The sequence below is a fragment of the Ischnura elegans genome, chromosome 3 (genome assembly GCF_921293095.1).
Source record: "Ischnura elegans chromosome 3, ioIscEleg1.1, whole genome shotgun sequence".
NCBI lineage: Eukaryota > Metazoa > Arthropoda > Insecta > Odonata > Coenagrionidae > Ischnura > Ischnura elegans.
In genome coordinates, this window is record NC_060248.1 from 27,039,366 (window position 1) to 27,055,364 (window position 15,999).

The 15,999-nt window shown below is 37.4% G+C and overlaps 1 long non-coding RNA gene across 2 annotated transcripts in view; it reads left to right on the forward strand.

The window, feature by feature from the left end:
- The window catches only part of LOC124155586, a 45,187-nt gene extending 29,474 nt beyond the window's left edge, over positions 1-15,713 (forward strand). For both annotated transcript variants that reach the window (XR_006864204.1, XR_006864203.1), the window contains 2 exons: positions 7,824-7,907; positions 15,240-15,713. This is a non-coding gene — a long non-coding RNA (uncharacterized LOC124155586). The remainder of the gene's footprint in view (positions 1-7,823; positions 7,908-15,239) is intronic.
- The last annotated feature ends 286 nt before the right edge of the window (positions 15,714-15,999 follow it).

Below are 15,999 nucleotides of genomic sequence, written 5' to 3' on the forward strand. Positions count from 1 at the left end.
TATATTTCCCTCATTTTGGGAGGGGGTACCTGCGCCTCCTTAAACACGTCCTCAATTTCTTTGCTAACTTTTCTTCCATTCCTATGGTAATACTGAAGTGGGAGTTCCATTGGTGGTTAAGGCTTTTGGTTACTGCGCATCCACCTTCAGCACTCTTGTTTACAATTACTCTGACAATGAGAGCTGAACCCTGAGGTCGAGCTCTCCAGTAGGATCGTCTTGCATGAAGGGAGCTTGAAACTCTGGTTCGGTGGAGGCTATAATTATGATGTCGGCGTCTTCTACTATACCAAACGTTTGAGGGAGGCCAAAGAGGCCGTTGTTATCACGTACATGTTGGTAACTCCCCTGGGTACCACGGCTGGGCTCATCATTAACTAATTAATTTTTATCTAAACCCATGGCTACCTGAACTTCCTTTTATTTAATATTCAGCATTAAAACCTAAAGCATCTTGGAAACCATGGTGAATATTATAAAATTAGTACATTTTTTTGATGTCACTCATGGGTGTCAACTTTTGCTCATTATTCGTATACCATGGTGAGAAACGAGATGCCCCATGAGCAATGAGGAACTTGCATGGGTCGTAGATTGCTCTAAAAACTATTTTGAATAAGTCAAATGGATACATTAGCTCGCAAAAATACCTTCAGTTTCTCCATTCAACGCCAAAAGAAATAAAAAAATTGCATTTAAAATCGAGAAAAATTTCTCTGAGCCGACCACTGCGCGAAGACACCCGAGCGTTGCCGAGGCCAGGCGTGACGTCATAGGTGCCTAAACAACCGTAGGGAGTTGGGAAATACGCTGAGCGCATGCTGTAAAATTTGTTTTGGCGGAGTATTTAGCCGCTCATCGTCACTTTATTTTGTTCTGTTATTCTTGGGCAAGTTTTCCTATTCCTATTGTGCCTCGATTACTACTTGGGATATTAATAATGCGACATCGGGATGATGAAGGACAAGCGTTTCACTTCGTATGTTTTAGTTATCAGAGAAATGGATGATAACGTTGCCGCTCGTTCGAATAGTACACCTGCAATTCTTCTACATCTACATAATACCCCTTAAGCCGCCTAAAAGGCGTGTGGCATGGGGTGTTAGGACACCAGCCTTTTTACAGGACACCAAAAATTGATGCCACGACCCTCATGGAATTTGTTAAGACAAATTATTGCTATACGTCGGCGGCAAATCGAGATGTAAAAGAAACTTGTAATACTGGAGGATAACGATCGTAAGCTGTGCTGTCGACATTAGAGTAAGCTGTGCTGTTGAATTTGGCAACGCCGAATTAGCGGAGAAGGTCCTATGGTACGAATTCACAGCAAAACAGTCTGCACACAATCCACATGTGAGATCGCGAATCGGTTCCGCTGCCAAAACACACACAAGCTACAACCTATTTCAATAATATAGGTAAATCCATAAACAATATGTTAGCATATACCATAAAAATATAGTGGGAAATAGGCAAATACTCTTATCAAAAACTGGAAGTCACATTCTTATATTCATCACGTACAACTTACAATAACAGAACTCGTTATGATGAAAACAACTATTTATTCACTGATTTAAACCCTTAAATTAGCCCACACAAGGGACATAGGTGACTTTTCTCACTACCATTCGTTGAAATTATGGAATAACAAACTTCACACTCAGTTTTTATTTCAATAGCGTGATCGTGAAATGTCATATCTACGGTGAACAACGGAGATTAGCACGCCACTGACAATTTTTACACTACTGTTAGACATTTATCGATAGCGTAATCGCACTTTTTACAATTCAATCACAATGGATAACTGATAACTCTTGGCCGATATTTTTCAATCTTGTCAAACTTTGTGCATTACAACCACTGGCACTGTGATTATTAGCAGTAGCTTAACGGGAGATGTCACGTTGAAAATAACACTATTTTGGCACAAAAATGTTCCTAGATGTCTCCAATCAGCGAGCAAAAGTTGCATTGACTGGAATTCACCCCATAATACAAGCACAGACAGTCCTAAACGACGAATTCTCCGGTACCTACGAATAAACGGACGAAGTTATTGTATATAAAAGCTAAGCGGACATTAGTAAACATCAAAATCGTTCTAATTACATACTTAAATGAATGATATGCCGTCGATAACATCAACTTACAATTAACGTATCCCCCTTCCAATGGCCGTGGCTCAGACTCCTACAACGATTTTATTTAGGTATTATAAAATTTTTGGTTTAACTGCTCCAGTTTTATATTTTATGCCCTTACTCAGACATTAATATTATAAATAATGCAAAATATGAGGGCTTCCAAGCCTATATCGTCGGATATTTATCTTTAAATATAAAATAATCAACACGTCTAACAAACGAAGCTCTAACAACTGCTGACAACTATTACAAACAATCACAACAATAGCTTCGCGTGATGTTTAGGCACCTTTGACGTCATCGAGGCTTCGTCGGCAGTGGCTTGGGGGGTGAGGGAGTTTTTCCCGCGCTTTAAAATTCGTTATATTTATCATTAAATATCTCGCGAAGGAAAACTCAGATATACATGCGGTTTTCTTTGTTGTATTCAGAAAATAATTTTCTGTCCGCCTGTGAAATAAAAAAAATTAATGCAAGTTCCCCATTTAGTAATTCGCTGATGCAGTGGGGTGTACAAATCTTCATTGCGGGAAGGGGAGAGGAGAGGCGACCCCCCTCCCTCGTTTTCGCCCCTGAGGGGACTACCATTATTGGTCCAAAAGCCGAGCGTATCTCTGGTGACGAGAAGCGATCGCACTTGTGAAAAATATTGATCAAATTCAGTTCAGACGAATTCGGTTCTTGGGGCTTGATTTGGCTGATGATGCTTAGCAACAATTTAGCGGATAATAGTAGGGGGCCAATAAATAAAAGTAGGGTAGGTTAAATCATTTTAAATACGGGGAACCTAATAATGTTTATATTTCTAATATACAATTAAAAATATATGCGATGGAATAGCCATGTCCTCGCGTAACATTTATTTAACTCATTCAGGTTTGGGGTACGTATTTTTCATTAATTTTCCTTATTTTGAGGCGACTTGCCCATGTATGCCTCTGAAAGACCCCTGTTCTCGTTTTCGAGCTTAGAATGCTTGACAAGAACCTAAAGTGATGGATGGATAATAGAAGGGTGGGGTCAATGTAAAGTTAAGGTAACGCATTTAAAAAATATGGTAACCCATAATATTTTATTTTTGAATAAATTCGAGTAATAATATATATTGGAAGGAGTTTCACCGCAAGCTGCTGAGAGGCCCACGCGCATTTTTCATTAGCCTAATTCAGATACCTGAATTTATTTTTTTCTTTATTTCCTTAATCTCCGGAGGAGAGACGGGCCCCCTGACCACCCCCTTCATATACGCCCCTAGACCAAGGCCTCGTGACATTCTCCTCCGCACGTCCCGCGAAGCGGAAGTTGTGATGGACTCGCAAGGTCGGATGAGGGTGGTTGTTTTTGGGAGGGTTCGTTACTTTCCACTTCCCCATGATGATATGCAATACATCCTAGCTTTAATGCCTCAGAGGTACGAAAGGCGTTAACAAGTGGCTATTTGATATAGACCAATTGTTTTTAAATATTGGTTGTTAACACTAGGAGGACCAGGGTCTTATGGATACGTAAATAGTAATTATTTTTAAGTATTTCTTCGTGAATGTTAAAATTAATAAATAACTTCATTAAATATAACCTTTTCCTTTATATGTAATTGCAGCTGAGTCATTAAAAAAGTCATTTTCCTGGCCTACCACACGCCACTCAGCATTGCAGATATGCTGCTTTCTATTTCCATTCAAAATGTTATAAGGAATGTTTAATGTGCTAACATCAGAATGGCCAGAAATAATGCTATGTAGTGATTGCCTGAATAAAACCCGCGTTACCGTTGCAAAATAAAATGGAAACGCTAAACCCGTCATTGTGACGGGCGTTGGTCTTTTAAGGTAGACAGGTGGTATAACTATGTTTTTTAATGTGAAAAAATTAATTATATTTTACCAGAATAGATTCCATAAAATAATTAAAAGTCAGAAAAAATGAAGGTGACGGAAAAAAATTATTGACAATATGATTAAGTGAGTAGAGGTAACACATCAAAATGACGCGTCTTGTCCTTGTAGTATGAAGCGATTGAAATATAAACCTTTATTGTGGAACCACCTTAAAGAGCAATTTTTCCTCTCCTACGCGATCGCTCCGATCCGAACCACCGCTGGTTAACACCACTGATTCACAAGTCGAAAAGGTCGGCAAAAAATAAACCGGAGCAACCCATTTCTTCGCTGGTTCACCTCCTGTTCGATTCCCTACAATGGATTCCAAAAATAAAATCGGGAAGTTTGCAATCTCTGATGACGCGCGTGGAAGCGTTGCTATGGCTGCACTTTGCTGTCCCCAGATTGCGCTTCAAAAATGCGAAATTACATTATCAGGCACGTATGCTTCGGGGGCTACAGCTACCCCCGAAATGTTTCCCCTTAAGTATGGTGATTTCCTACCATACATCCCCATTTGAGAAAACTATCCGAGGGGCAATAATCCTCTCACTATCTTTTTATTATGATAAGTCGCGGATTGAGATCAGGGTTTAAAATACGAATTTTTATAAAAATCGGAATATGTTAACTTCCTTCTCAGGTACCTTAATTTTCAAATATTTTTCGAAAAACAAGTGGTTTCAGCGGCGCCTACTCCATGGGGCCTGAGGGGGCCCGAGCCCCCCCAAAAATTCGTTACAGATGTGATGAAAAAATATGTCAGGCTTGTCGATTTTCCCCGGAGTGTCCAGATATCGAGATTCGAGTGATCAGGGTTCTAATGTTGATCTCTCTCGACTCTTCTCAAATGCTTAAAAAACTTAAAATTCACTACTTATAAAACTTAACGGGGCAAGGTCCCCGGTTTGGGCCCCCCCAATATTTTTTGTAAGTCGGCACCCCTGAGTGGCTTTCGGCACAGACGGAAGCCAAACCATACTAATTGCAGCCGTTTCAGTAAAATGCACGATGAGTATAAATTTCAGCAGTATGCAAAAAAATTTCATAGATTATTTAATGAAATTGATGGTTTCCGATGCATGGGAATTGAAAAACATTGATAAGTGCTCGAAAGAAAGAGAGGTTCCCAGAATGCCTCGTTGTAGCCATGGAAACCTACCTCAATCGGTAGAATACTTTAATAATAATGATTTACCAGTATAAGTAACCCGCTTGAAAACACGGTAACCCCGAGGCAAAGTTCTGGCAGCATGTCTGAACATGATGGTTTCATGATGTCCTTGTCGGTTGGAGGATCACAGGAGGGACTAATAGCCATTTTTGTCTGGTTTCTCCCATAGAAATGGAGAAAGATAAATAACAGGACATTGGAATTATCACATTCTTTAAAAGCTATAGTGGAGAAGTGTGGGAGTCTAGGGGTTCCGGTCCCCCTGACATTTTTGTGAGACTTGGTTTTAAGTGCATCCCCCAAAATTTTCACCCCCACCAATGAACAAAACTTTTCTGGCTTGCCTTCTTTCAGAAATAAAATGTGGGCATCCATATTTTTTTATGTGCAAGAAAAAAATGAGACATATACGATATGAAGATCGCTCACAAGATGAGAAAGGTAAAAAAATTATAAAAATAAAGAGCAAAGTCATTGAATTTTTATCTATATTTTAGTGGAGGCCTTGAACTAATGAAGGAAGTTGGGCAATTCAATCGCATAAATGTTTGAGTGGAGCATTTGAAGGAAATGGGTACAAAAGTGACAATTATGTATACATATGGTAATGTAGATGGTGGCCAAAGAGTTTGCAACAACTGAAATACATATATGCCATTTGATAAATTTCCTGAATAAATAAAAAATTGAACTAGAACTGAAAAAATTGCTTTGTGAATGGCCCAAGAATTCAAAGCATTAATACTTCTTTTTATTAATTAATAATTCTGGGTAGCCTGCTGGAAACTAGCGGGCTACTCAGTGTGTTTGCCCAGGAATGATAGTACCCAGAGAAGCGGGAAACTTGTAACTTGGAATTCATGGCCACATGGCTGTATTTATAAGTGAAGTAACAAAGTAGGTATGAAGTCGGTATATAACAGCAAACCATGGAAAAAATGATTTCTGTATGCAGCACATGGGATCAGCTTGAACCCTGCTCCACAATATCATTATTTGTGTCCGTATGTGCACAGACCAAAAACATTGGGTGATGACATACCCCAGTGAAAAGGCTTGCACCAAGATGATGAATTGTAGAATCCTTTGAGTTATGTTTCCCCTTTGAGCACGTCAAGAGGTGTGCCTACCCACCAAGATATCTAACCACACAAGTTGTATGACATGACCAATGGTGTAGCCAGGTGGTCCGGACCCCGCTGAAATATAAAAACGCAATTATTTCCCTTCATGAAAGAAAACCAAATATTGAAAAATAATGAATTTATAAAAGATTTCTTTGAAAAATGAAGTTTTTTCGATTATGAAAAGTGTTAAAATTAGTTTCAAACCCTCTACTTCTGACCCTGTTTTTCAAAAATTTTCCCCCTGATCTTGGATCCCCCCCGAATGAAATTCCTGGCTATGCTGCTGGACATGACGTAACAAACGGTAATGAGCAAACGACTCGTCGGATGCGACTAAAAGTAGCACTATGGGGTTTGGGAGCACAAGATGCACCTATTTACTGACTTTGGTCGCAAGCCATGGAGCCGTATGGAAACGCACAGCGAATAGACAAACAGACATCCTCATTTTTATTTGTAGGAGATTATCAATGCCCTTCAATCTAACTGACTCTATGGAACTGTCTGCTCAAATCAAGTACCTTCAATGTAACAGTGCTGTTTTATGGCAATACTGTGGCAACCAGCCTCATTAAATCCTAGCTCCTCCTTTCCATTCTTGTCATGCTTTCCACTTACTGCCATGAATTCCACTCCCTTAAGCTTTAATTAGCTTAATCGTAATTTTCAGCTCAATTTGATACCAATCACTAAGAAATTCAGTTGATACTTTCCCATATTAGTTAACACTCTACAATGCGTATAACTTTTCACGTCCAGTTTCCATTGAGAGGATAGTAGAAAGGTAGGCTAGTACCTCAAGGAAATGGAATGCGAGCACTGACATGCAAGGAGGTTTCAGCTATAAACATAAGAATGGCCAGGGTGGAAGGGTGAGACCCATCGTGATATGTAAATCTTATGTGTAGTTGGGTTTGACATATCACTATACATACATACAAACAAAATTTAAACCTATTGCACATTCATATGCTATTATCCATAATTTTTTCATAACAGTTATTTTTCAAATATTTGCCTGACCATAAAATTTAGTCTAGCAACTCCAGATAATTCAGGATTTTAAATTTTATTTTGGTATTCTAGTATTATTGATAATTTCCATGGAAGAAAAGGGAGAACAAATTTTTTCTTTTCACCATAAATTCATCCTTTTGATTGACAGAAAAATATTATTTGTTTTACAAATCCTTCGAATTGCAAATTTGTAAAATCCTACGAATTGAAAACTGAACTGCTCTACAGGTGGATTCACTGTTCATGTATACAGAAAACTAATGAATTACCTCTTATAGTATACTTTTCAACTGCCTACTCCAATTTATAAATGCAGTAATGAGAGGCTAAAAATGTACTTACTCGTATTTCTGAAGAGTAGTGTACCAAACCAAATTTGGTGGAGTTTAATAAAGTGTAGTTATAACATTATTGCTATGTTCAATGGTCAAAACCTGAAATAGGATCTAATTCTTCTCTATCAATGTTTTAGGAAAGAAGAAAATGTATTCCCAGAGTAAGATTATCATTGGCATCCTAGCAGTGTTGGGCATATTCGCAGCAGTATCAGGACAAAGTGAGTATCAGTCCAAAAATGCAAAGATGTTCATCCAGTTAGTACAATTTAAGGTGTCACTTAGTAGGAAGCTTACACGGGAGTACGCTCCTCTCTACCCAGGTCATGACCCCACCCTCCATATTCCCCCCCCTAATTTGATGCTGAATCCACCCCTGGTTGTGATCAGCCCATATAACCTCTATATACAATCTCACCATCACTAAAATGTATATCTGTCTAAAAGAATGACTAAGGTTTTTAAGAAACATCGACTGAAACAAAGAATAAGGAAAAGGATGTGAGCCACAAATGATTGCCCTCCTGATAGTGCCACTCACGTAAAAGTTATGGAAATGAACTTGGGTTAATCTTACCACAATACTTCAACTTTTGGTACATATGTTCGTTATGTATGGATCCATACATAATGCACATATCTACCAAATATATTACCCAGCTTGTAAGCCCGACCTCCTGACAGCAAAAAGGCAACAAAAGATAAGTTGGGGGACACCCCCAGGGGCCCTTCAGGTTAGGGCAAAGTGATAAAAATGATTAATATTGTGCAAATAAAATGGGACTATGTATTTTAATTGGTTTGAAATTCAAGAAAAACTGATGGGAAACAGTTGCTTTTGTAAACTAAAATGATCAAATACTTCACTTGCACTTTAGGATCAAAACACAACATTCAATTAACCTTCATTACCTTAGCACATATGTATTTTGAATCAGGGTACTGTTAGGACAGGCCTTAACCTTTTCCCTACTATACACGTATATATACGTGTGGATGTTTCCTGACCCGGGGGACGACGGCCGTATATTTACGTGTGAGATTTTCCTAGCCAGGAGAACGAAAGCCGTGTATATATGCATTTTCTAGCTCTCCCCCTTTTAGGACGGTCACGGGTTTACATCGTCTTTGTCTCGGGACCCTCCCCTGCGGGGTTTAGGATTTACCGTCAGAATCCGGGAGCAGGTACCTGGACCCCTCGTCTTTTATAACCCCTCTTAGCGGTAAGGGACAGCGGTCATACAATTGTTTATCCAGTCAGGTTTTGAAATAAATATTTGTTCATTTCTCAAGAAAAATAAACTAAGAATTGAATTATTTGTCTTTTGAGCAGCTTTTACAATTTTTAATCGAAATTCTACGATAAATATTAACTTATATCTCGAGTTATGTATAAACATCATCATGGAAATTGTTGCTGCATTAAATGCGTCAATATTGGCCTTAGAACTTCATTTAAAATTCAACAATGCTTAGAAATAAATGAGGAAGAGCAATTCAAAGTCTACAATTTACGTGTAAGCAACAATTATCCATTTGCTAAATACATATAACCAATACATAAGTTGACCGCGAACCAATGCCGCAGGTATGGTTGTAAACCTGGAAAGGAGGGAGCACAACTACTCTTGGAGTCCGTGATAATGCGAAGTTCCCGTGTGGAGGGGTCGAAAAAGGTTCCGCGAGACCCTTCTTAACGAATGCCCTCCAAAAATGCTCCGTACCACAAGAAAGAAGAGTCTCTTGGGGCTCAGTACAGCAGTCATGCTAAGACAAAAACTCCGCCGTCTCGAAAGGGTTAAGCAGTTTACAAAGGCACAAGGCTTAATCAAAAGTAAACAACAGCTATTTTATAGCTTCCAGTTCTCTGAGTCTCATTTCAATCAAACCATTTTTTTCACATTACCCATGAAGATTCTGGAAGATCCATTTCAGTTATGTAGCCATAAATTTGCTTTGTTGGCAGCTTGGATGGTATGCGGGTTGCCTATCTTGATATTTTTGTCTCAACTCAAACATCGGCAAAGCATCTATTTCAATAAATCAGATCCATATCTAATTTGCATATTTATCTGAGCTAAATTCATCTCTGGCTATTGGCAGGTTTATGAAACAATAATATGTTGAAAAATGGAATGTCAGAGGATCCCTGAGCTAGCAGTCTCCTCAGTAGATGCATGGGCCTATCCCGACCTTGCATGGGCGTACCCAGCGTACCAGAGGGAGCAGCTGCAAAGCCCCCCTCAGAAGCAAAAATTGCAAATGTCTTTCAGGAAAGTAATATTTTTTCAAGCAAATAATTTCTCAAACTAATAAAGAGATGCTACAGTTTCCTTTAAATGTTGGTTTCATTCACCTTTTCCATGCTTAAATCTTACTTATAACTTGGACAACCATGGCTTGCCCACCCTTAGTTTTGATCCTGGGTACGCCCTTGAGTAGATGTATTGTGAGAAGTCACCACTAGGAGAAAACATTGGGGGAGGAAGGAGGAATATAGGGGAGGGGGAAATAATAGGGGAATAGAAGGTGGGGTGGATGAGGGAGAAGGGAGGTTGGTAGGAGGGGGGGGGGGGTCTGAAACCCCCAAAGCTCGTTCCCTGGCCATGAGCTTGATCCATGTATTATTCAAGGAAATAAATGCGGACTTACCATAAGGCATATCTTTTTAGTGTAAGTGCACCTGAAGTGCAAAAATGTCTCTCAAGAACTATCATTTGTCTCGACCAGGATTCAAACCCATATCTCTGGAATTTGTGCTGGTTGTTCTACCACTAAAACTATTTTGGCATCTTCTTCCTCTTTAGATCCATAGTAGCGAAAGAGTGGAATTTATGAGAGAAGATCATGAGAAGAACATGATCTAGGTAGTGGATGATAGAGAGACAGCTTATAAATTTGTGCATGAAAAAGCATGAGCAAGAAATCTCAGAGGCATTTATTTTCCTTCATAGAGCACAAAATCATGCCCATATGCTCCCATCAACACATTTGAGCCCTTAGCAACACAGGCCCGCAAGGATAGTGCCAGTGCACGCTTGCGACTATTTTGATGCACTTTAATATCTTTTGGTTTTCTTAAATACACATTAAAATTTTAGGGTGTAATAATGCATTTTGATAACTTCTAGTATTTAAAGGACTGTACATATTTTTCTTTCATTTAGAAACAAAAATAAAGTATACATATTAATAGGCAAATTTCTTCATAAATACTTTGAATAATTTTCTATCAAGGAATTGCAGATGATAATGTTCTTGGTTGAGGAAAAAGTACAGAAATAGAATACCAAAGTGTGCCACCAGTGATCTATATGCAGTAAATGTGCTATTTTGAATTTTCGAAAAATGCAGCAAAATCCCCACTTAGCGTGTAACTATGGGTTAAATACACCAAGGATAATCTTTGTCATGGAAACATGTGTTACTTAGCAGAAATTTGTACTAGGATCTCCCCATTGCTTGCCTGGTGTGTTATAGTTAGTTACACCACCAAGCCATTTTCTCAGAGCAAACTTCAGGATGGGTTTTCATCAATCCAGCTATTTCATGCAGTGCTCATCTATTTTACCCATGATGCTGAATGCCATTTTAAAATCTTACATTTTTTACAGCCATTGATTTGATTGAAGTTTAGCTATAATGTGGCTGTACACATCATTTCCATAGAGCCAATTACCATAAATTTTGACGAGCATATTGCAAGTGGCAAAATTTATTTATTGTTTTGTTGTAATGACTGATGTGCTACAATGAGCTCATCTTCATTTTGGTTATTATAACTGCAGTGGTGCAGATTGCATTTAAATCATTGTAAATAATTCCAATTCACTTAAACAAATCCACCCATAAGCAGCATTTAATGAGTGCAACACCATAGGTAATAATAAAATGAGTGCACAATTTGAGAAGAAGATTACATAATTTAATCACAATTTACCTTGAAATATTTTCCCCTATAGAGAAACAATTATGAAGGTGTACATGAGCATCACTCTAAGAACTATAATTTTCACCACTTGAGGAAAGCTTCAATATCTTTCATTGTTGATATTGTGTTGAAGTTTAGGGTAACTAAAATATGTGGGCAAATATGGCTGAAATACATATATGTATTATAATATATAAGAGTGCGGTAAAAACTGTTGATCAAAAAGTTTTCAACCGAGAGATCAAGAAAGAAGTTAAATACATGAAGCATAAATAAAGAAACTGATTTTATTTTAAAAACTTGAATTAAAATTTACAATATTTCATCTTTGGGTTATGCAGGGCCTCAAAAGATATTACTGATTAACACTCCATAAGAACAATTGAAGTTTGAAAAAATGGAAAAATGTTTGAAAATATGAATTTAACATCCTTTCATAATTATTATTTTTTTAATTACAGCTCTGTATGCCTATTATCCAGTACCATATTATGAGGACACAAATGATTATTTATTGCCTATGCCAATGCCGTACAATTACAATGTTCAAGGATGCAGTGCAGCAGGCCAAGCGACTCAATGCACAACATACTGTGCTACATTCACAAAAACTGGGATTTGTAGAAAATATTACCATTATTATCGTTGCATTTGTCAGTGAAACGTTAAATTTGCATTTGTTCCTCGAAGAAGTATCAGTAGAAATAGAAGAACAAGTAATTAACGAAGAAAATTATTGTCTCTATGTTTTTGATTCAACTATAGGGAGGTCATCATACTGAATTTTTGTGTAACTGTAATAACTCCAAATTACTAAACTTGGAATGCTTAAATCATGTGAATGGAGAAATCTGGAGTGGAGAAGCAGCCAGAGCATAGTGGGAGTGAAGACACTGCACTTGCCTCTCCACTCTGAACTCTCTTGGTGAATCCTGTACAACTACCACTACTCCACAAATGGCTCCAAACAATGTAGTCATTTGTGAGGTTATGTTAGGGAATCAAGCTGAAGAAGAGAATCTCAAGAAGAGAAACAAAGGGGTTCTCTGAGACCATAGCACATTTTTAAACAACCCTTTTATGACACCATAGAGTAGCAGAGAGAGTGAAAAATAAACTGTGTGGTTAATATAATACATATATGAAATAGGTACCATCCATCTGTGTAGCTATTTCCTGTGGGACAAGGGACTCCTTGGATTGGGATAAGTTACAAAGAAAGCAGAAAAAATCTGCAGCCTGCAATAATATGATCTGAAACTAAATATTAAATAATGAATATTGCTTAGAAATCAGTTTCATAGAACAAAAACGGCTATTTTTAAGGACACAACCTATATGTAAAAGAGACTTTGTGTTGATATTGTATCAAAACTATGTGGAAACCATAATTAAATGCCAAAATTTTTTTGAAATATGCTTGGATATTATTATAATAAGTATAATGGACTCACTTATTCTTCTATGAGGTTGCTTGGGAAATAAATAAAAAAGCAGTTTTGATTGGTATTTTGCATTGAGATTCAATTTAGGAGGACTTATATATATCTCATAATGTATCAAAACCAATCAGTCTCAAAATGGAACAGGTGGACCAATTCACATCATCAATATGTATAAGCAACTTGGTTTTCGCATGAGATAAATTACTTACATGCAAAATGTAAATGTATAAATTATTCATGTATAAGTAATTGATGTTATATTTTGAAAAAAGAAGAATGTAATTTAACTATTCATTGATGAATAAATATCATGGGTTAACAATCTGAACACATAGTTTATAAGGCAATTATCTACAACATCAAAGATACAATTTCGAAAGAGCAATGGCAATGCATGCCAGCTAAGCTGATAAAGATGAAACTCACAAAAATTGGAGTGTTGTGATATATATATCCAGAATAAACAATAAACCTAAGAAAGGAAGTAGAGAGTAGGCTACAGGTGTTTGAGAGGCAGATGTGGAAGAGAGAATGCAGAAGGTAAGACAAAGCAGGACAACAAAATGAAAGTGCTGACGAGGGGATGAAACTTCATATTAGAGGTGACAAGAAGAAGACAGAGTACCTAACTGTTCATTGAATATTTTGAGGGATGAGAAGACATAAAAATCTGTTATGAGAAGGTGAAAAATATGGTAGCTGCATACATGGAGAGAATGAAGAGAGACAGGGCATTTTCCACGGCAAAAGATGAATTAATGAAACTGTGTACTCACTTTATTAGAGTGGTTCCACATCTAGTACACTCATTGAAAACCGTTTTAAATATTCAATCCACCAATATCAGAGCATATGACTTGAATTACAGGCTTAGATTGCTTGAGCAATTAAGAACAGATTTTTTCAGAGCGACATGAAGAGGAGCATCCTGGACCATCACTACATTTCTTGGTCCAATGGAAACGATAAAATAAGGGAGAAATGTTATAAAGATTAATTTTTCTGCTGAACACTAAAGGACTTCAATAAATGCCAGGTGGGACTCGGTAATCAAATCTCCCTAATGCACACCTTTTATACTTTTTATTTTGCAAATGGCTGGTGTCCTAACACCTCCCTGCCACATGCCTATGGGGATAGTTTACAGAGTAGTACAGACATATATAGATGCATACATGAATACTCTATTGGAGTAAAGTGACACATCCTTCTGGCAGTAATGATGGAATCTACTCGCATCCAAGATCATTACAAAAATACTGCTGATTATAACAACAAATGGGTTAATATATACATAACAGCATAGAGCCTAGACCCTAGGGAAGAGCAGAGTCAACAGACATATAGGGGGGATAAGAAGGTAATTTGTGGAGGTGACCGACTCATTTGTGCCATGATGGTATGATGGAAGGGCGGAAAGCCAAAGAAACTCAAGTAAGCATGTTCTTATAAAAAGATACCAAGTGGACCACTGCTTAACATGCCATCTAATGGATGAAGTGAAACACACTCAGCACTTAAGGATGGATTGGTCAACCTCTGGAAATATTTGCAACTGCCATTATTTGAACCCAGGAACAAAAGAAGAGAAGCAAACACTGAATTAACCCAAATTCATGACAGAGAATAGGTATTGAGTATAGTAGAACCTTGTATAATGATATTAATCTATTTTAGAGGATTATTCATAAAGCGGATTCAATTTTAATTAAATCTGAATTATTTCTAGACAGAGATTCAGTTTAAAGGAGGAAAAGTACATGTTATTGCTACCATATTAGAACTTCATCTCTCTTACAAATAAGGTGTGAAGTTAGGCACATAACTGATCGGTCAAAGTCGCCAAAATTTGAAATTTTAAAAGCACGCTCAAAATCAAATCAGATCGTGCGCTGAATTCTTAATAAGTCAAACTCACTGTAAAGCGGGGATCTACTGCGATTGTATATGGCCTACCAAGCAACCTCAGTTCAAATCACTGATTCATATTAATTAAATCTTTGGGCATAGAGCAACTCCTTGTTTTGGTGAAGTATTTACCATAAATTGAATTGGAGCCACATCTGACTAGTGCACTAAAAATTACAAAATTGTGCTTCTATTTTCTTTGTGTAATTTACATTAATGTACAATCATTTACAATGTTACTGATCTCAAAAAAATTTCGTTTCACACAGCAATTTATGCCTACCACCCTGTTCCAGTTCCTGTTCCATACTACGTTGATTACAACGATGCTTCAGAGCCAGTAGCAGCACCCTATTTTTTTCATAACCGAGGCGGTTGTACTTCAACAACAGTTACAACCCAGTGCACAAATTATTGTGCAGGTAAAAGACCAGGTTCTACTCCATTATGTGTACGAATAATTTTCTTTTTCAAATGTTTATGCAGTTAAAATAGGCATAGATTGCCTAGGGTTATATCCTTATCACTTGAGTTTGTTATGCTGTTAACCTAATAAGTGGAATAATTTTTATCAATGGAGTCAGTATTCATGTTCACTAAGTGGATTGATAATGAATCTTGAAGCATCCGCAATAATGTCTGAGATAATGTGTATTTATTAATTTGTAGCATGTCTCAACAAATTTTGTCATCATTTACTGCAATTACATTATGTTCCAAAACATGTGAAATTTTGAAAAATTGAACATTTTTTTATTTTGTTCATAACTTTACCCTTTTACTACCACCGGGCCAATATATCGGCCCTCGCTGGTTGAGCGAAACCTGCCAGGAGCCCATTTATTGGCTCGACTTATTTGACTTTTTTTTCGTGATTGTGGCCTTTTCAACGGCTGTAATCTATCTATGGTTATAAGATATAAATGTATCTAAAGTATTGGAAAAAAATCTAGATGTATTTAATAAAATCAAGTAGATGAAAATTTAAAAAATCTAAAAATGTTGCAAATTCCGGAAAATAGCCTTGGC